This window comes from Artemia franciscana, chromosome 4 (assembly GCF_032884065.1).
Source record: "Artemia franciscana chromosome 4, ASM3288406v1, whole genome shotgun sequence".
Classification (NCBI taxonomy): domain Eukaryota; kingdom Metazoa; phylum Arthropoda; class Branchiopoda; order Anostraca; family Artemiidae; genus Artemia; species Artemia franciscana.
The window spans coordinates 58,983,551-59,011,042 of NC_088866.1; the positions used below are offsets into that span (position 1 = coordinate 58,983,551).

The 27,492-nt window shown below is 35.8% G+C and overlaps 1 long non-coding RNA gene across 6 annotated transcripts in view; it reads right to left on the reverse strand.

The window, feature by feature from the left end:
• LOC136026670 (uncharacterized) overlaps positions 1–27,492 on the reverse strand; it is an 85,786-nt gene that overhangs the window by 19,104 nt on the left and 39,190 nt on the right. For all 6 annotated transcript variants that reach the window (XR_010617383.1, XR_010617380.1, XR_010617381.1 and 3 more), the window contains 3 exons: positions 17,408–17,548; positions 10,974–11,123; positions 6,594–6,706 (listed from right to left, as the gene is read on the reverse strand). This is a non-coding gene — a long non-coding RNA (uncharacterized LOC136026670). The remainder of the gene's footprint in view (positions 1–6,593; positions 6,707–10,973; positions 11,124–17,407; positions 17,549–27,492) is intronic.

Consider the following 27,492-nt stretch of genomic DNA (forward strand, 5'->3'; position numbering starts at 1 on the left):
GATTAAACAACAGAAAAATATGTTATTAAAGCAATAAATGGGTTTATCAGGAGAAGGAAGTACACTGTCAGGGTAAGAAGTTTTACTTTTAAAACGAGTATACACTAAGTGATTCATTAACCACAAAAATGACTTTACAACTGCCCCTAGTGTGCAAATATATACCCTGAATTGCATTTATGCAATAGATTTTCTATCATAATGTCAGAACAATTTGTGTTGTAAAGAGTTGTTAACAAAATATCTGATAAAACATATATTACGCTACCAAACCCTGTAAGTAATTACAGATCTCGGTAAGCGAACGCATGAAACACCCCTTAAAAGTCCTATTATTTCAGAACATCATTTTTACAAAAATTAGACAATTAACCAGGTTTAGTATTACTTTCCGGATCATTAATTTTGATCTGAATATTGTAAACATAAGTTTCACTGAGTCAAAATCTGGTTTTTCCTACGTTAACTTCTGTTTTTTACAGAGCCTTTTTTCTTGATGGGAACATTCTGAATCCCACAAATAAAAGGAGTATAGTATCCATCAGAATCTCTGAAACTTTGGGCGTAAGTGAATGGCTCTATGGACCTCACTCCCATGAGAACCGTGACCGAAAAAATAAACTTGAAAATACCTTGTAAATTGTATGACCGAGATGTTTTCTTTGCAGATCTAATAATTATCGCAATGGATTGAGATATATGAAGCTATGGTACACATTATCACAATTTAAAGACTGCGAACTCTGTTTTGAAATAAAGAGTGATTTCTGAGACTGAATTAAGTAGTTGACAGCTATGAACATAAAACCAGATGTAAAAAAAAACTTTGACAACTTTAAAAGATAAGATAAAACTAGACTTATCTTTGACAAAGGTAATATGAAAGCATTGTCCAGAACGAAGAGATGCACCCAAGTAAAAGGTTAAAAAATAAATTTACTAATAGAGGTGGTAAATGAAAGAGGAACCAGGTGGAGAGGAGGCTAGAAATAGAGAGAACAAGAGCTAAGAGCTCATAAGGCACTTGTGACGAGGCAAGAAGAGCTAAGAGCCAAGAGCTCATATGATATGAGCTCGAACAAAGTTCTAAGAATCAATAGATTGATTTAAAAGGAAAACCAGAGGCTTAATGCCGGTCATGATTTAAAATAAAGAGCTCTGAGTCACGATGTCCTTCTAAATATCAAAATTCATTAAGACCCGATCACCTACTCGTAAGTTATAAATCCCTAATTTTTTCTAATTTTTCTTCTCCCTTTAGCCCCCCAGATGAATGAATCTGGTAAACGACTTTATCAAGTCAATTTGTGCAGCTCCCTGACACGCCTACCAATTTTTATCGTCCTAGCACGTCCAGAAGCACCAAACTCGCCAAATCACTGAACGCCTCCCCCCAACTCCCCCAAAGAGAGCGAATCCAGTACGGTTACGTCAATCACGTATCAAGGACATTTGCTTATTCTATCCACCAAGCTTTATCCCGATTCCTCCACTCCAAGTGTATTCCAAGATTTCCCCCTCCAACTCCCCCCAATGTCAAAAGATCTGGTCGGGATTTGAAGTAATCGCTCTGAGACATGAATTCCATCTAAATATCAAATTTCATTAAGATCCGATCACCTATTCGTAAGATAAAAATACCCCAATTTTCACGTATTCCAAGAATTCTGGTTTCCCCCTCCAACTCCCCCCAATGTTAAAGAATCTGGTCGGAATTTAAAATTAGAGCTTTAAATCACTTGCTGCTTCTAAATATCAAATTCCATTAAGATCTGCTCACCCTTCCGTAAGTAACAAATACCTCCATTTTCAAAATTACCCCCCCCCCAAACTCCACCAAAGAGAGCAGATCCGGTCCGGTTATGTCAGTCACGTATCTTAGACAGGTTTTTATTCTTCCCATCCAGTTTCATCCTGATCTCTCCGCTTTAAGTATTTTCTAAGATTTCTGCCACCCCCTCCAACTGCCCCCCCCCAATGACACTGGATCCGGTTGAGATTTAAAATAAGAGATCTGAGTTACGAGGTCCTTCTAAATATGAAGTTTCATGAAAATATGATCACTCCTTCATAAGTTAAAAATACGTCATTTTTTCTAATTTTTAAGAATTAACCCCCCCCCCCCCAATAGAATATATCCGTTTAAATTATGTAAATCACATACCTAAGACTTCTGCTAATTTTTCCCACCAAGTTTCATCCCGATCCCTCCAATCTAAGCGTTTTTCATGATTTTAGGTTCCCCCACCCCAAACTCCGCCCAATGTCACTAGATCCGGTCGGGATTTAAAATAAGAGCTTTGAGACACGATATCCTTCTAAATATCAAATTTCATTGAGATCAGATCACCCGTTCGTAAGTTAAAAGTACCTCATGTTTTCTAATTTTTCAGAATTATCCCCCCCCCCCAACTACCCCAAAGAGAGCGGATCCGTTCCGGTTATGTCAATCATATATCTAGGACTTGTGCTTGTTTTCCCACCAAGTTTAATCCCGATCTCTCCACTCTTAAGTGTTTCAAAGATTTTGAGTTCCCCCCCCCCCCCACCCCACTCCCTACCAAATCCCCCCCAATGTCACGAGATCCGGTCAGGATTTAAAATAACAGCTCTGAGACACGACATCCTTCCAAACATCAAATTTCATTAAGATCTGACCAACCGTTCGTAAGTTAAATATACTTCTATTTTTCTATTTTTTTCGAATTAACGGGCCACCCACTCCCCCAAGATGGTCAAATCGGGAAAACGACGTTTCTAATTTAATCTGGTCTGGTCCCTGATACGCCTGCCAAATTTCCTCGTCCTAGCTTACCTGGAATTGCCTAAAGTAGCAAAACCGGGACCGACAGACAGATCGACAGACCGACAGAATTTGTGATTGCTATATGTCACTTGGTTAATACCAAGTGCCAGAAAAACAGAAGAATAATGTAAGAGATAAAATAGAAGATACTTGTGTTTATTTGGATCGTATTTTTGCAAAATATTTATTTAGCATTTTAGTATGATTTTCTATTCAGTTTAATTATCAAAAAGGAAACCGAACCATCAATTTTTTATATTCTTCTTTATCTAGGAGTCTTTCGAAAGCTCACATGAACGATTGGCCAAAATCCCTAATTTCAAATTAACAAGTAAATCAATTAAAATATTATGTTTTTCAATCCAATAATTAAGCTCAAATCCCAACCACAAAACACAAAGAAAAGATTTAAAAGAAATAAATTAATGTTACAAATTTCCTTCAGTGATTTTCGGCAGAGCGAATAGTCCGCAGAGGAAGGTCCCAAAGGGAATTTCCAGTGAAGCGGAGTGGGTTTTCCATCGGAATTCTCTTATGGAAAAGATTTTCCGCAAAACAGAGTTTTTTTTTTTTTTTTTTTTTTTTTTTTTTTTTTTTTTTTTTTTTTTTTTTTTTTTTTTTTTTTTGTTTTTTTTTACTGCGGGTTGGTGGAGATCCCTGTCACAAAATCTGTTTTTATTTTGACTATTCTTTATTTCACAAATGCGTAAAATCGCCCTCAATTTCTAGATTATAATTCCTTTTTTTTTCAACCGTCATGCAGCTTTTATGTCAAAACAAAACCTTTTTTTTTTGCAAAAGCCAATTTATTTCTAGAAGTAGATATATTTCCTATCAATTGTCCTACCTATACAAAAAGCTGCAATTTGACAGAAGTTTCATGTAAAATTTCAAGAGAAACTCTTTTCTCTTTTTTTGAAAATAGTAATGTCAACAAAACCCTACATTTTATGCGTCAAATTTATGATATACTTTGGACTTTCTTATGATTCATACAGCTTTAATCTAAAAAACGGTAAACAAATTGTGAAAATATAATTTGATAGATGGATAAAATAGATTTTAGGCTATTGATTATTAACAAAACTGACTCGTTAGGTTCAATCACTTCAAAAAAAGACAGTGATCAATTAGTGGATAAATATTAAAAAAAAATAAAACGGTAATTACCGGTCATTAAAATTATATCAGAGTATACGCAGACATACAGAGTAAATAAAGACGCTTTAAAAACAACTAAAGACTTTTTAAAACCTTGTTTGTCATGTAAATCAATTCAGGTATAATCAGGTAATTCATCTATATAATCAGGTAAATCAAGTATGTAAAATCAATAAGGCCCCCTTATTGTCCTAGGAAAAAAAAAATCAAACTATCCTGAGATGACAAAAAAAAACACCGATTAATTTTTATTACAGTATCTTTATTGCTGCCCCGCCTTTTGAATATGTTGGGAAAAATATATACTGAACCCATAGAGAAAACGCGTCAAATGAAAGTAAAAAAAAACAGCTCAGTTTTGAAAAGAAACGGAGACGAGTTTTAAAATTTACCTCCCCCCTCCAAATTATTTTAAATTGAAAAAACAGCACTGTATTAAAAAGTGGATCTCGTTCACTGTTTTATCGAATTTTAAGATCAAATCCAAAAGGCATAGGCAACTCTTCAGGTAGTACTGAATCTTTGCTAGGTAATTTGCTACTCTTTACGAGTCAAGTGATCCTCATTCATTACCCCATATGTTCTTGAAGGTCCTTGGCGCTTAGGGGATGGGGAGAAGTAGGTGATGCTTGAGGCCAGTAACGATTCGTCTGTAGTGTTTGCAGACTGAACAGATTTAAAGCCTGTACAACATCATTCATTTCTCAACTGATTTTCAGCAAAGAATTTCCAGTCTATTTCTTTTGGAGTGGGACACTCTTCTTGCTTTCTGGAAACGGTCTCAGCAATCAATTGGTAAAGCTTTTGGGCATCATTTATTATCGCGAAAGTTTCAGTTTCCGTTGCTACCACATCTCAAATATTTTAACTTGTCCATTTCCAAGTATCCATTTTTGGGTTTGGTTGCTGAGGCACGTCTTGCCTCTTTGATAATGGGACCCAACCATTTCTTTAAATTAAGAGCAGCAATACTAGATCGTATAGGATAGTTTTGAAACTTTGCCGAGGTTGGCTAGGACAGCAAAACTTTTACTGGGGAATAAAAAACCTTAGGTGCAATCTTTGGGATATCAATTTGGAGAGGGGGGGGGATTCAAAAGGTCCGTGACCTAGAGTGTTTAACATCATAGGAGCTTTACTTTGAGCCCAGGAGATAATGAAAGTAAAACTCAAATAACTAGAATTTATTGATTTTTTTTTTACGTCACATCAAATTACACCGCATGCCAAAGCTATTACACAAAAGCCGAATAGGATCAAAAAATATAAAATCTATAACCCTGAATTTAAAAGTGGTTATGGACCCACAATGTGAGGCGCTTGCGTATTCTTAGACTACCATATTCCTGTCCATGTCCCTCTTCACTGGGAGGACCTTCTGATCCGTCTACCAATATTTTCATGATTTATTTCCTATAATAGAACTACTTCCTAGAACGAACCCTTCCAGTTGTCTTGAATATATGTAAAAAATTCAAAATTCTGAGCATTTTGGTTTGATATTTCTTTATTTACTTAAGCCCCCCCCCCCTCCCCAGTCTTCAGGTTTTTCTTAATCTTATTAAAATTGACATCCCTTTTCCATGCATATTTTTGCATCAATCTTATCAGGGAGACTCTCTTAGGCCCCTTTTAGATCTTAGATCTGCTTCTTTTATTTCTTATTTTTGGTTCCTTTCCCTTCAGCTAAAAATAACCCCGTCTCTCTCAATAAATTTTATCGTTCCTTTGTACCAGCTAATGTTTGCTTTTCAATATCATAACTTATTTTTACAATCTAAATCCCCATGCCTCCAGCTCGGGGTAGCTTTCTCACCTTCCTCCTTAAATTGCTACCATCCATTGTTCATTCAAATATTTACTTTTTGGTACTGCTTTTATACATTCCACACGTATTTTTACCTTTCATCATTTGATGTTCACTGCTCAAACCTCCCTCCCACCCAATGGCCGAACAACCTTATTTCTCCTTTATTTAAAGCTAAGCTTTCCCAGACAAATTTATACCTTTCGTTAGGGCCTATTTCAGCTTCAATTACACCGTTTAAGTAATAGCAAGAATACTGATAACAGATTTTTGCCAACCTCTATGTTTTCTTCGGGTGATACCAACACCAGGCAGGCTCTCATGGCAACTTTTGACAGTTGCTCCAAACTGGGAAAACGCAGATCTTGAAAATTTTTCACGTAAAACAATATCATTAACATTAGTACATACACTCTTGCTTATGGCCCTTCAAACTTTTGAATTAAAAATAAGGCTTCTGTTTTCAAAGCTTTAGTGCCTAACACTGGAATTAAGAAAAATTAATATTTTTGAATTTGGTTTCAGTTATAAGTTTTAGTTTTGTTTAAAATCATATTTAAATATTCAATTTTGATCAAAAAGTTATTTTAAATTGTAATTTTGTTTTAAATATAATTTAAATGATGTGTTTCTTTCCGTTGTTTTACTTCAAAAGCTCTTCTTCTTCTCTCTCTTTCATAACATAATTTAAACTATGGAATATGAACCTTCCTGAATGAAGTTAATATCCTTAGGCAAAGCTGGCAAAAGTCTTTTTGTTTTAAAGCATCAGGGCAAGAAATTTGTTAAAGAATTTTCAGGAAAAAACTCGCATCTTACCCTGAACATAAGACGATACTCCTCATCTATGGTTTCAACTGACTCAAACTCTTATTATCCATGGTCAAACCCCGCGAAGGAGAAATAGAAGCTATAACCGTCTTGTTGTCTTACTGAAAAATAAGATATTCTTAATTATATTCAAAGTTCACTTTTTACCAGGCATTGATAGAACATTTTACAAGGTAATAATCATTAAAGAGATTACACTAATTTTTTTATGCTTATATAAAAGGAGCAATTCTCAAGACAAGCTATATCATTTAACTGCAACTACGTGAAATCTCTAGGAATAAGAAAGAGAAATTATAATTTATGAAAATATGTCAATTGTGTACAGAGCTATTCCTTCAGGCACAAAGATATTTTTCAAGGGTGTGTTACCGAAAGAATTAGCGGAGGGGGGGGGGTATTGAACAGTTTGGGAAATGTTTGACTATAGCTTTTGCAGAAAAAAGTTATAAATTTTGTAGTATAATGAAAAAAAAAAACAATAAACAATCAACAGTTAATTTGCGAATTTGACATGGCCCTTCAAATTTGAAGTTTGAAAAATTCTTGGTAAAAGTTGAACAGCAAAAAGTGAATATTAACAAAAAACTATATACATTTACTGCTTTAAAAAAACTATAAAACAAACACAGCAAGAAAACAAGTAGTATATGGAACAAACTATGAAGATTATAGATCGAATTTTGAAAGCATATATCACCCAGATAAAGAGTGATCGAGGATTAAAAAAAATTATAGTAGGTTTGGAATTTTTACTTTCATTTCAAACGAAGTGACATCTACTTACTTGAAAAGATGAATTAGGGTAAATGCTATTGAAATGTTTATAATATAAATGAAATCACAGAGAAAAGGAAAATGTTGATAAAATAACATTGGTTCTAGCAACAACTGATTTTAATTATTATGTTTTGAGTTGAAGCAACAAGAAATATGGATTTTGTATTCAGACATCATACTCACTCGTTAGTTTTATCCAAACAATACTAGCATAAAGTTATGATGGCACATTGGGATTGGATATACAATAGATCAGTCATATAAAACCATTTGATATTGCCATCTATATTCTTTGAAAAAAGGGCATACATCTCAAACATAGGTAGAGTTGACTAGAATAACTACTAGCATAAAGTTGTGATGGCACATTGGGATTGGAAATACAACAGATCAGTCATTTATAACAATTTGATATTGCCATCTATATTCTATGAAAAAAGGGCATACATCTCAAATACCTAAATTATATTTTATAGTTCAGAATTTAAGACGAAATATTCAGTTTTCTTTCGAAAATTTTGTATATCTGATTCGTTGTACCCACAATGTTTTATACAGACTTGGCAAAAAAAATTAATAGTCTATTGTGGCAACCAAAAAAATTACAAAAATCATCAGTAAATACTAGTTGGATATTTCAATTTCAATTTATATGTACTTAAAATCGAATATAATACACACATTCCGTATATACTATAATGAATGAATCATTTAAGAGTAAGAAAAAAATAGATCTACGTCGCAAGGGCCAACGTGAGGTGTTGCAGCAACCTTTGTTAGGCTTCGCCGAGTAAAGTGTTGCGAGAGCACTCGCAACACTTTGGTTTTGTTTCCTCGCTTCGATTAAACGCTAAAATTGTTAAGTTGTGAAGTTGTTAAGTCCCTTACATTTCTTACCACTGAAACCAAATTGGTCTTACCATCAAATATATAGGAAACAAATAATAGGTACACAAACTAGAACCACATTTTTGTATAGCCTACTGTTTGAAATATGGTCAGTCAGTTGGGTACCCAAAACAATCTATTGGCAATTTCTCTGGAAAGCTTCTTCCTGTTTTTACAAGCACCTATACTTCAGAACCATACTTAATTCTATCATCAATTTAGCTTCCAATATTCTAATCTAGACTTGAAGACTTTTCTTTATATCCTGTCAAATTTTTTTCAACTGTAGAAAAATATCCTGGGACTTAGGCATTTAGTTTTTAATATCTTCAATGCACCCACCATTTTTACTAATAATACTACCTAGGTCAATTAAGCTGTCTGCTTGATCAATGTTTTGTTACCCAGTGTCACCTGGTCATTTTGACTTACTTCTAGCCTTAGCAACCTAGTCTACTAAACATTAATTTTCAAACCTATTGTAGCACCCTGAACTTGCAAAACGTCAAGAAGCTCATTCATTTTCCTCATACTTTCATCTAGGATGCTGAAATCATCAACAAAATCTAACTCCATGAAATGTTTACTTCCCTTCAATCCATGTTTTACAATAGCCTTTGCTCACCTCCTTAGGCCCAAGTCCATCAGAATAATCTATCCAAATAGGCATAGAACACAAAACTGCTTAACTCCTGATTTTGAACAAAACCAGCTACTAACCTCTTTTACTACCTTGACTTTAGCTTTGTTATTTATGTACATAGCACTAATTACTTTGATGTATTTGTTTGTTAGGCTACACCATAAAAAGTCAATACCTTTGCTAAAGGTCTTCAATAAGCTGAATCAAACCATTGCTCATAATCTGTAGAAATGACGACAAAAGGTGTTCGATAACTCAGGCACTTCTTAATTATTAATGTCCCAGTAAAATTGTGTACATTCTCTATGCTTCCTAAGAGCACACTGTTCTTCTCTTAAAGTTTTGTCTACTGTATCTTCTAGTCTACAAATTATACCCTGAATTGCAGTTGCTAACAATAGGACAAAACTTGTATCCTTACTATGATTACCATCATACTAATTAATTAGCTAGCTGTGGAAACTTTTTAATTAGAAAGGCTGTGGCTAATACCTAAAAATAAACAATTTGCTTACATCACTTTTGTTCTACAGAGGTTTTATTTAGGATTTTCTTAAAATTCCTAGGTGCTACCCTTTTTCAAAAATCACATTCGTAATCTTTAGTAACCTATTTATAAGCCCATAACCACCATATTTAAGAACCCATTTACCAATTATCAGCACATGGGGCATTATCATGTTTTAATCATTTTAGTACTGTCACTAATTCTTCCCCACAAAATAAATCATCCTTCAAATTTCATCATCCTAGTTTATCTGGAAGTGCTTGAACCAGCAAAAACCAGTACAGAAAGACAGACCGACCGACAGAATTTGCGATCACTATGTCACTTGGTTAATACCAAGTGCCATAAAAACTAATTACAAAAAAAAATGACTTTCGTTCCAACCCAAACCAGAGCAAACGGTCCCAACCACAAATCCACCACCTTTTCAAGGGGATGGGCGTATACTCCTTGCCCCCTTTCTCGCCTGGATCCATCACTGCTTCTAAGGTCCCTTACTCAAAACGTGTCAAAAACTTTTATGTTGAGAAATTCAAGGCTCGGAAAATATATTATTACCGTATCAAATACGGTATGTCACATAATATAAGTTCCACGGGAAAACCCTTATGAAAAGGAAATAATAGAAACTTATATTTAACTTGACAACAAAATGAGATAAGTTGAACAAACGAGCTAGTTTAACAATAGAACTTGTTCAGTTTGACAACTGAACAATTTGTTCTACAGTTTTTCCGAATTCTTTTAGGGAAATGTCACATACACCTTTTGAATTTTTCTGGCCAAATTGTTTCACTTTTTCAAATTCTCATGCAAACCATGGTATACACCGGTAAGAAGCTAATTTGAATAATTCTATAGAACAAATAATAGAAACACATCATACGTTTCCGGCTATTATTGCAAAGATATGTCAAGGATTCTTCAGAGTTTGTTTATTTGCGTTTTAGCATAGAGAATATTTTCGTATTATTTGGCATAAATCAATTCATCAAATAATCAATAAATAAATTAGTTAGCGACTTTTTGAACAGATTTCTGTAATAAGGGAATAGGATACTGACTTTATTCAATTAAGTCCTTTAACACAGAATTCTCAAACTAAAAAATCTGACAAGTTCCTTTGAATCGATTTGACTTCTGAACAACTCATGTAAACTAGCGGGAGGAATATTTTTATTTAACCTCTTCTTAGTTTCTGGGTTTCGTCAAAGGCTCATAAGAGCTCCGAAGAAAACCAAGAGAAATGGCTAAGAATTTCCTACTTTCATTTTTGCTTTCTAATGTAGTTGGAATTCTATTAATGTATTGGAATTCGTTCTATTTCTTTAGCTTTTGGTTTCTGTTTCAAATACATTTACAGTCCAATCCTAATTCTTTCCCTTATAATCCTAATTTAACTTAAATATACTCTTTAAATTTTTGCCTTAGAACCAATTTTCTTATTTCACTGTCCATGTGGACTGAACAGTCCCAGGATGGAACCTCAAATTATGTCGATTTATATCAATTTTTATTCATGTCAATCAATAGAACTGGCTTTACAAACCTCCTTCTAAAAGAAGATTAGCTTTAGGGTATTTAGTGTTCTCGGTCTGGTCACGAAATTTTTCCTCACCGGCAGAGCTTGCTGTTTCCTTTTCTTCTTTCCTTTCGTCAATTTTTAAGTTGTTTGAATCCTCGTCAGAATCTTGCTTTCCTGCAATTGATATTCACATGAATTTCATTTCAAAAATTAATGCTCACATTTACAAAACAGTTCTCTATAACGGTATTATAAACAGTAGTCTATAGTCCAGGACATGTATCAATTAAATCCTTTAAGAAGAGTCTAACCGTCATGGACTGACAAAATAAGAAAAGCGAATATGGATTATTTGTGATAAATATAGTGATAAACATGTGATAAATATGGATTATTTGTAGGGAACGAAATAAAGAATTATAATTTTTTTTTCTTTAATAGCGACAAAAAGGCAAATCTTTTTTAATGATTTTTGTGTGGATACTAAACTCGTCGGAGAAAAAAAAAATAGAACTTGGAATTTTCGATCAAATAAGCCTCCTCCTAAATTGATGACAACCCCATCCACAATAACCTTATATGCCCCAGGACACATCTTACAACCCTTTCCCAAAGCTTAGGGGACTGTGTCAACCCCAGAGGCATTTTTATATAAGACGTCGACTTATAAATAGATTATAGGCTATTGATTATTAACAAAACTGACTCGTTAGGTCAATCACTTCAAAAAGACAGTAATCAATCAGTGGATAAATATTTAAAAAATAAAATAAAACTGTAATTACGGGTCATTAAAAGTATATCAGAGTATACGCAGACATACAGAGTATATAAAGACGCTTTAAAAACAACTAAAGACTTGTTAAAACCTTGTTTGTCAGGTAAATCCATTCAGGTATAATCAGGTAAATCTTCTATATAATCAGGTAAATCAAGTATGTAAAATCAATAAGGTCTCCCCCCTTATTGATTTTAATTAATATTGAGAAATAAACGCTCTTAGAATCTAACAGAAATTTGGGGCGGGAGGGATCACCTAGAAAAAAAAAATCAAACTATCCAGAGAAGACAAAAAAAAACACCGATTAATTTTTATTACAGTATCTTTATTGCTGCCCCGCCTTTTGAATATGCTGGGAAAAATATATACTGAACCTATAGAGAAAACGCTCAAATGAAAGTAAAAAACAGCTCAGTTTTGAAAAGAAACGGAGACGAGTTTTAAAATTTACCTCCCCCCTCCAGCCTCCAAATTGTTTTAAATTGAAAAAATAGCACTGTTTTAAAAAGTGGATCTCGTTCACTGTTTTATCGAATTTTAAGATCAAATCCAAAAGGCATAGGCAACTCTTCAGGTAGTACTGAATCTTTGCTAGGTAATTTGCTACTCTTTACGAGTCATGTGATCCACATTCATCACCCCATATGTTCTTGAAGGTCCTCGGCGCTTAGGGGAAGGGGAGAAGTAGGTATTGCTGGAGGCCAGGAACGATTCGTTGGTAGTGTTTGAAGACCGAAGAGATTTAAAGTCTGTTCGACATCTTTCAGTTTTCAACATCTTATCAGTAATGAATTTCCAATCTGTTTCTTTTGGAGAGGGCGCTCTTCTTGCTTTCTAGAAATGGCCTCAGTGAGCATTTGGTACAGCTTTTGGGCATCATTTCTTATCTCAAAAGTTTCAATTTCCTTTGCTACCAATCTCAAATATTATTACTTATCCATTTCCAAGCATTTATTTTTGAATTTGGTTGTTGAGCCACCTCTGACCTCTTTGTTAGTGGATTCAACCATTTCTTTAAATTAAGAGCAGCAGTACTAAATCGTATGGGGCGGTTTTGAAACTTCACTGAGGTTGGCTAGGACAGCAAAACGTTTGTTGGGGAATAAGCAGCCTTAGGTGCAAGCTTTGAAATATCAATTTGGAGAGGGGGGTTTAAAAAGGTCCGTGACCAAGAGTGTTTAACATCTTCGGAGCCATAATTTGAAAGTGAAATTGAAATAAATAGAATTTTATAGATTTTTTTACGTCACATGAAAAAAAACCGCATGCCAGAGGTATTAGACAAGATCCGGATAAGATAAAAAATATAAAATCTATAACCACCAAATAGAAAGCAATTAGGGGTCCAAAATGTGAGGCGCTTGCATATTCTTAGACTAACATATTCCTGTCCATGTCCCTCTTGACTGGAAGGACTTTCTTATCCGTCTACCAATATTTCCTCTTGTGTAGCCTATTTACTTACAACACAGAATTGTTACTATGGTTCAAAAATGTTGGTTTTAAATTACCCCAAGTGAAATACCTGAAAAGGGTTCTGGGTCTGTCTAATGAGTTATTTCCTAGAATAGAACTAACCCTTCCAGATATTTTTAAAATACGTAAAAAGCTTCAAAATTCTGAGCATTTTGGTTTGATATTTATACATTTTCTAAAGCACCCCCCCCCACTCCCCAGTCTACAGTCTTTTCTAAATCATATTAAAATTGCCATCCCTTTTACCTGCATATTATTGCATCAACTTTGTCAGGAGAATTTTCTTAAGCCCCTCTTAGATCTTGACACTACTTCTTTTGTTACTTATTTTGGGTCCCTTCCCTTTAAGCTAAAAATTCCCCCGTCTCCCTCGGTAAATTTTATCGTTCCTTTGTACCAACTAATTTTGGTACAACTATCTTATTTCTTCTTTATTTAAAGCTAAGCTTTCCCGAACGTATTTATACCTTTCAATAGCTCCGGTTTCAGCTTCAATTACACCGGTTACGTAAAGCAAGAACACTGACCATAGATTTTACCAATCTCTTGGTAAAATTTTCCTCTGGGTCATAACCAACACCAAGTAGGCTCTCATGGCAACTTTTGACAGTTACTTTAAACTGGGAAAACGCAAATCTAGATCGCTTGTCAGCTAATCAACATCACCGTATGGAAAAGACATTTCCTTCTAGGGGGTATGTCTGTTATTTGTCTCATGGACATTTTAGACAGATGAATTTAGGGTGAGTGATTTGTTAAAATTTTAAATTTCTCAAATAAAAACAATATCTTTGATTTTAGTGCACATATTTTTCCTATGGCCCGTTAATGTTCGTAAATAAATACTTAAAACTTTTAAATTACAAAAAAGGATTCTATTTTCAAAGTTTTATTGCCTCATACTTGAATCAAGAAAAAATAAATGTTTTTGAATTTAATTTCAGGTATAAATTTTAGTTTCATTTAAAATTATATTTAAATATTCAATTTTGTTCAAAAAGTTATTTTTAAGTTTAAATTATGTCTTAAATATAATTTAATTGATGTGTTTCTTTCGATTGTCTTACTATAAAACCTCTTTTTCTTCTCATGTCTCATTTATTTGACGGAAGTCCATTGACAAACCCATTTATTTGTTGTCAATTTTTCTTTCTCGCCTCTAATGGATTTACATCTTTAGGCGAATTTAAAACAGATAGATTTTGGAATTAAAATCAAGTTGGTGGCCTTAGCATAAAAGAATTAAGAGCCATGGCTAATTGAAAAAACAAGAGCTAAGAGCTCATATGGCACTTGTGACGAGGCAAGAAGAGCCAAGAGCCTATACGCTATGAGCTCTAACAAAATTCTAAGAATCAATAGATTGAATTAAAAGGAAATTCAGAGGCTTAATGCCGGTCAGGATTTAAAATAAGAGCTCTGAGTCACGATGTCCATCTAAATATCAAAATTCATTAAGATCCGATCACTCACTCGTAAGTTATAAATACCTCATTTTTTCAAAAAAATTTCTCTCCCTTTAGCCCCCCAGATGGTCGAATCTGGGAAAACGACTTTATCAAGTCAATTTGTGCAGGTCCCTGACACACCAACCAACTTTCATCGTCCTAGCACGTCCAGAAGCACCAAACTCGCCAAATCACTGAACGCCTCCCCCCAACTCCCCCAAAGAGAGCGAATCCAGTATGGTTACGTCAATCACGTATCAAGGACATTTGCTTATTCTATCCACCAAGCTTCATCCCGATTCCTCCACTCCAAGTGTTTTCCAAGATTTCCCACTCCAACTCCCCCCAATGTCAAAAGATCTGCTCGGGATTTGAAATAAGAGCTCTGAGACATGAATTCCTTCTAAATATCAAATTTCATTAAGATCCGATCACCTATTCGTAAGATAAAAATACCCCGATTTTCACGTTTTCCAAGAATTCCGGTTTCCCCTCCAACACCCCCCCAATGTCAAACGATCTGGTCGGAATTTAAAATTAGAGCTTTAAAGCACAAGATCCTTAAAAATATCAAATTTCATTAAGATCTGGTCACCCTTTCGTAAGTTACAAATACCTCATTTTTCCAAATTACCCCCCCCCCCCCAACTCCACCAAAGAGAGCAGATCCAGTCCGGTTATGTCAGTCACGTATCTTAGACAGGTTTTTATTCTTCCCATCCAGTTTCATCCTGATCTCTCCGCTTTAATTATTTTCTAAGATTTCCGCCCCCCCCCCCAATGACGCTGGATCCGGTTGAGATTTAAAATAAGAAATCTGAGTTACGAGGTCCTTCTAAATATGAAGTTTCATTAAGATCTGATCACTCCTTCGTAAGTTAAAAATACGTCATTTTTTCTAATTTTTCAGAAATAACACCCCCCCCCCCCCAATAGACCGGATCCGTTCCAATTATGTAAATCACGTATCTATAGCTTCTGCTTATTTTTTCCCCCAAGTTTCATCCCGATCCCTCCAATCTAAGCGTTTTCCATGATTTTAGGTTCCCCCCCCCCAATGTCACCAGATCAGGTCGGGATTTAAAATAAGAGCTTTGAGACACGATATCCTTCTAAATATCAAATTTCATTGAGATCCGATCACCTGTTTGTAAGTTAAAAATACCTCATTTTTTCAAATTTTTCAGAATTACCCCCCCCCCTCCCCCCACTACCCCAAAGAAGGCGGATCCGTTCCCGTTATGTCCATCATGTATCTAGGAATTGTGCATGTTTTTCCCACCAAGTTTCATCCCGATCCCTCCACTCTAAGTGTTTTCCAAGATTTTAGGTTTCCCCCTCCCAACTCCCCCCCCAATATCACCAGATCCGGTCGGGATTTAAAATAACAGCTCTGAGATACGATATCCTTCCAAACATCAAATTTCATTAAGATCTGATCAACCGTTTGTAAGTTAAAAATACTTCATTTTTCTATGTTTTCCAAATTAATGGGCCCCCCATTCCCCCCCCAGATGGTCAAATTGGGAAAATGACTGTTTCTAATTTAATCTGGTCCGGTCCCTGATATGCCTGCCAAATTTCATCTTCGTAGCTTACCTGGAAGTGCCTATAGTAGCAAAACCGGGACCGACAAACCGACAGACAGACAGACCGACAGACCGACAGAATTTGCGATTGCTATATGTCACTCGGTTAATATCAAGTGCCATAAAAACCCAAGACTGATAGTCTGAGTAAGAGGCAAAGCTGACAAAAGCCTTTTTCTTTTTAAGCATCAGGGTAATGAGATTTTTTTAAGGATTTTCAAGAAAAACCTCGTACCTTACCCCGAACATAAGACGATACTCATCATCTATGGTTTCAACAGACTCAAACTCTTATTATCCATGATCAACCCCCTCGAAGGAGAAATAGAAGCTAAAACCGTCTTGTTGTCTTACTGAAAAATGCAATATTCTCAATTATATTTAAAGTTCACTTTTTACCTGGCTTTGGAATAACATTTTACAAGGTAAAAACCATTGAAAATTTAGATTATTTTTTCATGCTTATATAAAAGGAGTAATTCTCGAAACAAGCTATATCATTTTACTGCCACTACGTTAAGTCTCTAGGAATAAGAAAGAGAAATTATAGTTTATGAAAATATGTCAATTCTGTAGAGAGCTGTGCCTTCAGGCACAAGGTTATTTCTCATGTGTGGCATACCAAAAGAATTGGGGGGTAGGGGGCTATTGAACAATTTAGGAACTGTTTGACTATAGTTTTTGCAGAAAGAAAGCAGATCCTAAATTGTGAAATATAATGTGACCGTTCAAAGTTGAAGTTTGCAAAATTCTTATTAAAAGATAAACAACAAAACGTGAACATTAAAAAAAAAAACTATATCCATTTACAGATTTAAGAAAACGATAAAACTAACGCAGCAAGAAAACTAGTAGTATATGCAACAATTTATAGAGATTATGGATCAAATTTGGAAAGTATATAACACTAAGATAAAGAGTGATCGAGGATTTAAAAAAAATTATAGTAGGTGTGGAACTTTTAATTTTCTTTTAAACAAATGACATCTATTTATTTGAAAGATGAATAAGGGTAAATGCTATTGAAATATTTATAATATCAATGAAATCACAGGAAAATGTTAATAAAAAAACATTGGGCCTAGCAACAACTGACTTTTATTATTATATTTTGAGTTGAAGCAACAAAATAATAGATATTTTGTGCTCAGCCATCATACTCACTCGTTAGTTTTATCCAAACAATACTAACATAAAGTTGTGATGGCACGTTGGGATTGGAAATACAACAGATCAGTTATGCCAGCATGCAATCTTCTTCAAGGGGACTGCGAAAGAACTTTGCGACTCGATAACATTACGTCCCTGTAACATAATAACATATGTTTAGCGTCTGTCCTTTATAAGAGGTAAAGCGTTAAATCAGTTCAATTTAGTTTACTCGGGGTTATTTAAACAAAAAAATATAACAGTCATAACATACATAATTCCTCATTTCTTTGCCAAAAATGCATGCTGAGTCTCTTATCGCCTCAAAACTAAATACACACTATGGCTCTCCCTCCACTTCTCGGCACGACCATGGGCCTACCAGCAAAAAAAAACCTTACAAGTCCCCAACTTTTCATCCAAGAGCAAACCACTCCAATCCCCATACACAAAAAAATATACAATAATGGCTAAAATCACTTAACTATTTAAATTTTTTATACCATTTAAACTAATTCAAAATAAGATAATTTTTTATTCTCTTTTTGAAAGAACCATGGGAGCTCCTACCTCTCAGTTCAAGCGGTAGGGTATTGTAAGCCTTAGCGTAGAAGATGTCAGTCGAAAAATTCGACCTCACTGTTGGCTTATGTCGAATATGGATCTGTGTAGATAGTCTTGTAATTGGAAGATTCTGTTCGGCTACCAAATGGGATAGATTCCTAAAAGGCGGTGGAAGCAAGCCGGCGAGAAATCTTAAAGCAAAAACCAAGCAGGAAAGCTCAAACAGCGATTTCAGCGAGAAATAATCTTCTCTGTGTTTGATGATGGTTTGGTTTAAGGATACGAGTTAGGTCATTTACATAGACTAAAAACAAATGAGGACCGAGGATCGATCCTTGGAGCACACCAAATTTCAAAGCAGTGTCGCTCTTGGGGTGGTCATCAATATATATGCACCTATTTTGAAGGTAAGATTCAAACCATTGCAGGGCTATCCCTCTCACTCTAATAAGTGCCAGCTTTCCCAATAAGAATGTATGACCCATACTGTCAAATGTTTTCTTGATGTAAATCAATATAATAGCTGGCAGAAGACCTGAGTCAGGTGCCTTATTGATGAATAAGCTTAAGGATCCCAGAACGTCTTCTGTTCAATGACCAGGTCTGAAGCCAAACTGACGACTGTTAAAAAATCCTTTTTTTTAGAAACTGGTGAAGTAGTCTTTGCAAGGGTTTTTCAAAAACTTTTGAAAAAACGGATAATATTTATATGGGTTGGAAGATCGATGAATTGTCCTGAGGGCCACCTTTATGCAGAGGGATTAGTCTTGCTTTTTTTTAATTAAATAATTAAATTCAATGTTAACCCATGGATATATTGGTGTATTTTTTCTACCACGGTTTCGTGGTTTCTCTTAAAAACAGGGATAAAAATATTTACCCAATAAAGAATTGGGATAGGGGGATTGTCAGAAACCAAAATGCGACATTCAAAAATGGCTTAAAACGTGGAATATAATCGTAGAGCTTTACTTCATTTTACTTCATATTCAGAAAATCTAAATTTTCCTTTTGGGAGAATAAGGGCTTGGAAAAAACCTGGGGTTCAATACTCCCGACCATACCCATCAAACAAATGTGAGTTAAATACACAAGCTGGTTATACAGAATAGACACATTGAGATACGGCATTTTATGATGCTTCTTCCAATGTAATCAAGTCTAATCAATCTCGATTACAAAATTAATCAAGTAGTGTGCTCGGCTTGTCCATGTGTCTTTCATACAAAGGAGGAGGGCATATGAGGCAGCCTTTACGTTCATTTTTAAAAGAAGAAATTACAAAAGCTGTAACAAACAGACACAAAAAATCTTACTCTGCTCTCATGTTTAGCGTTTAGTCAAAAGGGGAGAAATTGGTTTTACAAAAAAGATACTAAAGAGCAAGAGCTAAGAGCTCATACGGCACTTGTGACGAGGCCAGAAGAGCTAAGAGCCAAGAGCTCATATGGTATGAGCTCTAACAAAATTCTAAGAATCATTAGATTGATTTAAAAGGAAAATCAGAGGCTTAATGCCGGTCGGGATTTTTAAATAAGAGCTCTGAGTCACGATGTCCTTCTAAATATCAAAATTCATTAAGATCCGATCAACCACTCGTAAGTTACAAATACCTCATAATTTCTAATTTTTCCTCTCCCTTTAGCCCCCCCAGATGGTCGAATCTGGGAAAACGACTTTATCAAGTCAATTTGTCCAGCTCCCTGACACGCCTACCAATTTTTATCGTCCCAGCACGTCCAGAAGCATCAAACTCGCCAAAGCACTGAGCCCCTCTCCCCAACTCTCCCAAAGAGAGCGAATCCAGTACGATTATGTCAATCATGTATCTACGAAATTTGCTTTTTCTATCCACCAAGCTTCATCCCAATTCCTCCACTCTAAGCGTTTTCCAAGATTTCCTATTTCCCCCTCCAACTCCCCCAATATCAACAGATCCGGTCGGGATTTGAAATATGAGCTCTGAGACATGAATTCCTTCTAAATATCAAATTTCCTTAAGATCCGGTCACCCGTTCTTAAGTTAAAAATACCTCAATTTTTCTTATTTTCCAAATTGACCCCCCCCCCCCCACCAGCTCCTCCAAAGAGGATGGATCCGTTCCAATTATTTCAATCACGTATCTAGAACTTGTACTTATTCTTCCCATCTAGTTTCATCCGATCTCTCCACTCTAAGCGTTTTCCAAGATTTCTGTTTCCCTCCTCCAACCCCCTATGTCCCCGGATCCAATTCGAGTCGAAAATGGAGCATCTAAGACATAACATCCTTCTATATATCAAGTTTCATTAAGATCCGATCACCTATTCGTAAGATAAAAATACCCCAATTTTCACGTTTTCCGAGAATTCCGGTTCCCCCCTATAACTCCACCCAATGTCGTAGGATCTGGTTGGAATTTAAAATGAGAGCTTTAAATCATAATATCCTTCTAAATATCAAATTTCATTAAGATCTGATCACCCATTCGTAAGTTACAAATTCCTCATTTTTCCAAGTTATCCCCCCCCCCCAACTCCACCAGAGAGGGGATCCAGTCCGGTTATGTCAGTCACGCATCTTGGACTTGTTTTTATTCTTCCCATCCAGTTTCATTCTGATCTCTCCGCTTTAAGTATTTTCTAAGATTTCTGCCCCCCCCCCCAATGACGCTGGATCCGGTTGAGATTTAACATACGAGATCTGAGTTACAAGGTCCTTCTAAATATGAAGTTTCATGAAGATCCGATCACTCCTTCGTAAGTTAAATTCCTCCAAATAGATCAGATCTGTTCCAATTATATCAACCATATATCTAAGATTTCTGCTAATTTTTCCCACCAAGTTGCATCCCGATCCCTCCACTCTAAACGTTTTCCATGATTTTAGGTCCCCCCCCACAAACTCCCCCCAAAATCTCAAGATCCGGTGGGGATTTAAAATAAGAGCTTTGAGACACGATATACTTCCAAATATCAAATTTCATTGAGATCCGATCACCCGTTCGTAAGTTAAAAATACCTCATTTTTTCTTTTTTTTCAGAATTAACCTCCCCCCCAAACTACCCCAGAGAAAGCGGATCCATCCCGGTTATGTCAATCATGTATCTAAGATTTGTGCTTATTTTTCCCACCAAGTTTCATTCCGATCCCTCCACTCTGAGTGTTTTCCGAGATTTTAGGTTTCCCCCTCCAACCTCACCCCCCCCCCACCAATGTCACCAGATCTGGTCGGGATTTAAAATAAGAGCTCTGAGGCACGATATCCTTCCAAACATCAAATTTCACAAAGATCCGATCAAACGTTCGTAAGTTAAAAATACTAAATTTTTTCTACTTTTTCCAAATTAGCCGGCCCCCCACTCCCCCCCCAGATGGTTAAATCGGGAAAGCAATTTAATGAATAACTATTTCTCATTTTACCTGGTCCAGTCCCTGATACACCTGACAAATTTCATCGTCCTAGCTTACCTGGAAGTGCCTAAAGTAGCAAAACCGGGACTGAGAGACAGACCGACAGAATTTGCGATTGCTATATGTCACTTGGTTAATACCAAGTGCCATAAAAACCTGGGGATGAATGCTACAACACTTGCAGTGACAAGGCAGCATCCATTTAGTTCTTGGCAAATTAGTTTTTTTTTTTAATTCTACCAACAAAGAAACTTCTACAGTAAAGTACAGCTATATTAAATACAAAAAGTGCATCAATAAAGTTCAATAGCAATTTCAGCTTTACACCAAAATAAATCATGCACTACATTTTTATTTCGATTCGTATGTATTTATTTGTCATAACATAAAAATAAAATTAAAACCATCACATTAAGCAAAATTACTGGGAATAATAAGCTATGTAGATTAATAGTTTATTATATATTGATATCTGTTCTTGAAAGCTCGGGCAATTTCAGATTTATGAGCCGTATAAATGGAAAAACGTTTAAGATATATCCAGCTTTCGGTAAATTGCAAATTTTACCAATGTATCCTTTTTTATACTTGATATACACAGTAGCTTTGATGTTGTCCAGGAACATCCTTACTATTACCTGAAAGTTTCTACTTAATACTCTTAGAAGTTCCTGAGATATACCAAACATTCATTTTTGAAAACTGGGATAAATATAGTAAATTAATGGTGAGCTTTCCTTTCTGATAAACAAACTAATTAGAAAATTACACTAGAATACTAAAGGAATATTTTGCAAAAGCAAGGTCCAAACAATCTCAAATATCTAATATTGTATCTCTTACATTAACCCTATAATCAATAGTCTATCTACCGAATTGTATTTTCCACAATATGTTTCTCTTTTCTTTGGATTTAAGTTTTATAAATCAAAAGAAAATCCAATATAGTATAAAAAATTTGACACATAAATGTTGGTTTTTGTAGACATTACTATTTTGAAAAAAAAGGAAAAGACTAGATACAATTATACATTATTAAAGAATTGAGATGTGTCACCAATGTTAGATTTTCATATTGTTTGACAATAATGAATTCCAAAATAACCTTACATTCCCCCAGGACATAATTTACAGCCCTTTCCCCAAGATCTAGGGGGCGAGGGGGAGTGTCAACTCCAGAAGCATTGTTAAGACACGTGGACTAGTTGGCACAAAAGAGCTATCTCGTAGTTTGGATTAGTTTAATTTTGAGGGTTAATGCGTCAGGGGGGAAATCTTAGTTGCCTTCTGATCACTTTTGACACTTAAAAAGTAAACCTTTAAGATAGAACCTTTAATATCCAATCAAATTATCCCTCTTCACAGGTTGATATAACTACCCCTTCAAAAGTAACCTTATACACCCTCAGGACACAGATTACGACCCTTGCCTCGAACTCCAGAGGTCTGTTGCCCTCTGATCACTTTTGAGTCTTAAAAAAAATCAAGAATTTCGCATATCAAATCAGACTTTCAAATTTGATATGAGCACCCCATCCAAAATAATCTTACATACCCCAAGGGCACAACCTAAAACTCTCCCCCGAGCTCTGGGGGGGGGGGGGCTGTCAGTCAAAAGAGTCATTGTCATAAAACACATAGACTAGCTGGGGGAAGGAGGCGTATGAGGTCTGTAAAACTCCAATAAATTTGAACTCAAAGAAAATAGAGCTTAGAATTTCCAATCAAATGAGCCTCCTCCTAAACTGATATTACAACCCCATCCACAATAGCCTTATATGCCCCAGGACACAACTTACAACCCTTTCCCAAAGCTTAGGGAACTGTGTCAACCCAAGAGGCATTGTTATATAAGACGTAGATTTCATTTACCAAAAGGGCTATCTCAAAATTTTGTCAAGATACATTTCGGGGGAAGGCCGTTAGGGGGGCTAGTTGCTTTCTGATCACTTTTATACAACTAAAAAATTCAAATCAAATGACCCTCTATCAAAGCTGATATTACCACCCCATCAAAAATAACTTTATATGCCCCTAGGTCACAACTTACAACTCTTGCCCCCTAACTTTCGGGAGCAATGTCAGCCCCAAAGGCATTTTTATATGACAGGGATTATTTTGAACAAAGTCGCTATCGCAAAATTTCTTTTGGATATACTTGAGAAAAAGAGGGCATGGAGGGGATATTGCTCTCCAATCACTATTGACTCAAAAGATAGGCAACTAGAACTTTCGATTGCTTATGAAATGAGCCTCCTCCATAGTCGATGCAACCAACCCTTCTAAAATAGCCTAATATACCCCTATGGCAAAACTTACAGCCCTTTCCCGTAAACTCTGGGGGCCAGTGTTAGCCGCAGAGGTATTGTTATATGACAAGTGGACTATTTTCAACAAAAAACTATCTCAAAATTTTGATCAAATATACTTGGTGGGAAAGGATGTTACAGGGGCTAGTTCCTCTTTAATAAATTAAAAAAAAAACTTTTAATATCAAATCAGACTCTTCCAAATTATATATGACCCCCTCCCCCTTCCAAAATAAGCTTATATACCCCCGGGGCAAAACTTACAACCATAGTCCCCAAGCTCCAGGGGCCTATTGCCCCCAATCACTTTTGACTCTTGAAAAGAAAATTAGAATTTTAAATTATCAATAAAATGAGTGTCTTCCAAAGTTGACATGACCACCTCTTCTATAATAACTCTATAATAACAGTCTATTTTAATTATGTATTTTAAGAAAAATATTGCCGACTGGAAGAATAAAATTTTTAACTCTCATCAAAACAGTAGCAAACCTATTAATGACGGGTATTCAGGCTGTCAAAACAAAATATCAATATAGATTCCTCTTCAATATAGATAGAATTACCTCTTTACATAAACAGAAGTAGGCTTTATATAAGCCCCCTGGCTACAACTGGCAACCCTATCGCCCAGGCTCTGGGAGGGCTGTGTTAGCCCAAGAGGCATGTTTATATGACACAGACTATTTCCGGGAAGGAGGGCAAGGATGCCTGTTACCCTCCAATAAATTTTAACTCTAAAAAATTAAACTGGAATAATTAAATTTAACTTTAGCTTAAATCTAAAACATTTAAAAATCCTTTTTTACAAGGGATCAGACGAAAAGCAAAACAATCAAAAGTTGCAGCCTTCTTCATATGTTGTGCAATTTTCTTTCATTTTTAATTCTAAATATTTTCTGATTTTTAAAACAACCAGAGCTAAGAGCTCATTTGGCACTTGTGACGAGGCAAGAAGAGCTAAGAGCCAAGAGCTCATATGGTATGAGCTCTAACAAAATTCTAAGAGCCAATAGATTGATTTAAAAGGAAAATCAGAGGCTTAATGCCGGTCAGGATTTAAAATAAGAGCTCTGAGTCACGATGTCCTTCTAAATATCAAAATTCTTTAAGATCCGATCACCCACTCGTAAGCTATAAATACCTCATTTTTTCTAATTTTTCCTCTCCCTTTAGCCCCCCAGATGGTCGAACCTCGGAAAACGACTTTCACCAGTCAATTTGTGCAGCTCCCTGACACGCCTACCAATTTTCATCGTCCTAGCACGTCCAGAAGTACCAAAGTCACCAAATCACTGAACCCCTCCCACCAACCCCCCCAAAGAGAGCGAAACCAGTACAATTAGGTCAATTACTATCAAGGAAATTTGCTTATTCTATCCACCATGCTTCATCCCGATTCCTCTACTCCAAGTGTTTCCAAGATTTCCCCCTCCAACTTCCCCCCCCCCCCCCAATGTCAAAAGATCTGGTCGGGATTTGAAAAAAGAGCTCTGAGACATGAATTTCTTCTAAATATCAAATTTCATTAAGATTCGATCACCTATTCGTAAGATAAAAATACCCCAATTTCAAGTTTTCAAAGAATTCGGGTTTCCCCCTCCAACTATCCCCAATGTCACAGGATCAGGTCAGAATTTAAAATTAGAGCTTTAAAGCACAAGATCCTTCTAAATATCAAATTTCATTAAGATCTGGTCACCCTTTTGTAAGTTACAAATACCTCATTTTTCCAAATTATCCCCCTCCCAACTCCACCAAAGAGAGCAGATCCAGTCCGGTTATGTCAGTCACGTATCTTAGACAGGTTTTTATCCTTCCCATCCAGTTTCATCCTGATTTCTCCGCTTAAGGTATTTTCTAAGATTTCCGGTCCACCCCCCAACTGCCCCCCCCCCCCCAATAACGCTGGATCCGGTTGAGATTTAAAATAAGAGATCTGAGTTACGAGATCCTTCTAAATACGAAGTTTCATGAAGATCCGATCACTCCTTCGTAAGTTAAAAATACGTCATTTTTTCTAATTTTTAAGAATTACCCCCCCCCCCCCAATAGAGCGGATCCATTCAAATTATATAAATCACGTATCTAAGACTTCTGCTTATTTTTCCCACCAAGTTTCATCCCGATCCCTCCAATCTAAGCGTTTCCCATGATTTTGGGTTCCCCCCCACAAACTCTCCCCAATGTCACCAAATCCGGTTGGATTTAAAAGAAGAGCTTTGAGACACGATATCCTTCTAAATATCAAATTTCATTGAGATCCGATCAGCCGTTCGTAAGTTAAAAATCCCTCATTTTTTCTATTTTTTCAGAATTAACCCCAACCCCTAACTACCCCAGAGAGGGCCGATCTGTTCTGGTTATGTCAATCATGTATCTAGGACTTTTGCTTATTTTTCCCACCAAGTTTCATCCCGATCCCTCCACTATAAGTGTTTTCCAAGTTTTAGGTTTCCCCCTCCCAACTCCCCCCCCCCAAATGTCACCAGATCCAGTCGGGATTTAAAATAACAGCTCTAAGACACGACATTCTTCCATACATCAAATTTCATTAAGATCTGATCAACCGTTCGTAAGTTAAAAATACTTCATTTTTCTATTTTTCCGAATTAACGGGCCCCCCAGTCGCCCCCCCCCCAAGATGGTCAAATCGGGAAAACGACTATTTCTAATTTAATGTGGTCCGGTCTCTGATATGCCTGCCAAATTTCATCTTCGTAGCTTACCTGGAAGTGCCTAAAGTAGCAAAACCGGGACCGACAGACCAACAGACAGAGAATTTGCGACTGCTATGTGTCACTTGGTTAATACCAAGTGCCATAAAAATGAGTAATCAAATGCAATATAATAGAGAAAAGTGTAGAAGTTGCTAAACGGTGGTACGGCTCAACCTCCTGTTCCACTTATAGATCATTTTAGCAATATTTTTCAATATTCAATCTATCTTTTGTCTGTGGAGTATATGGGTTTCTTCTTGCAAAAATCAGACACAGCAAGAAGTGCAAATTCAATTTTATCTCTGGTAAAATCTTTACCCTGAAAAATGAATCGAATAAAAAGTTATATATATACAAGAGGCTACTCTCCACGTAGAATTATTATTCAGATTTTTAACAGATTTTAAAGAGTGTTTTTTGCGAATATTCATCAGTCACTCATTTTAAAATGGATATATTCGAAGCTAATTAACACAATCGGTACTAGAACGGATTAAACAACAGAAAAAAATAACAGAAAAATATGTTATTAAAGCAATAAATGGGTTTATCAGGAGAAGGAAGTACACTGTCAGGGTAAGAAGTTTTATTTTGAAAACGAGTATACACTAAGTGATTCATTAACCACAAAAATGACTTTACAACTGCCCCTAGTGTGCAAATATATACCCTGAATTGCATTTATGCAATAGATTTTCTATTATAATGTAAGAACAATACGTGTTGTAAAGAGTTGTTAACAAAATATCTGACAAAACATATATTACGCAACCAAACCCTGTAAGTAATTACAGATCTCGGTAAGCGAACGCATGAAACACCCCTTAAAAGTCCTATTATTTCAAAACATAATTTTTACAAAAATTAGACAATTAACCAGGTTTAGTATTACTATCCGGATCATTAATTGTGATCTGAATATTGTAAACATAAGTTTCACTGAGTCAAAATCTGGTTTTTCCTACGTTAACTTCTGTTTTTTACAGAGCCTTTTTTCTTGATGGGAACATTCTGAATCCCACAAATAAAAGGAGTATAGTATCCATCAGAATCTCTGAAACTTTGGGCGTAAGTGAATGGCTCTATGGACCTCACTCCCATGAGAACCGTGAC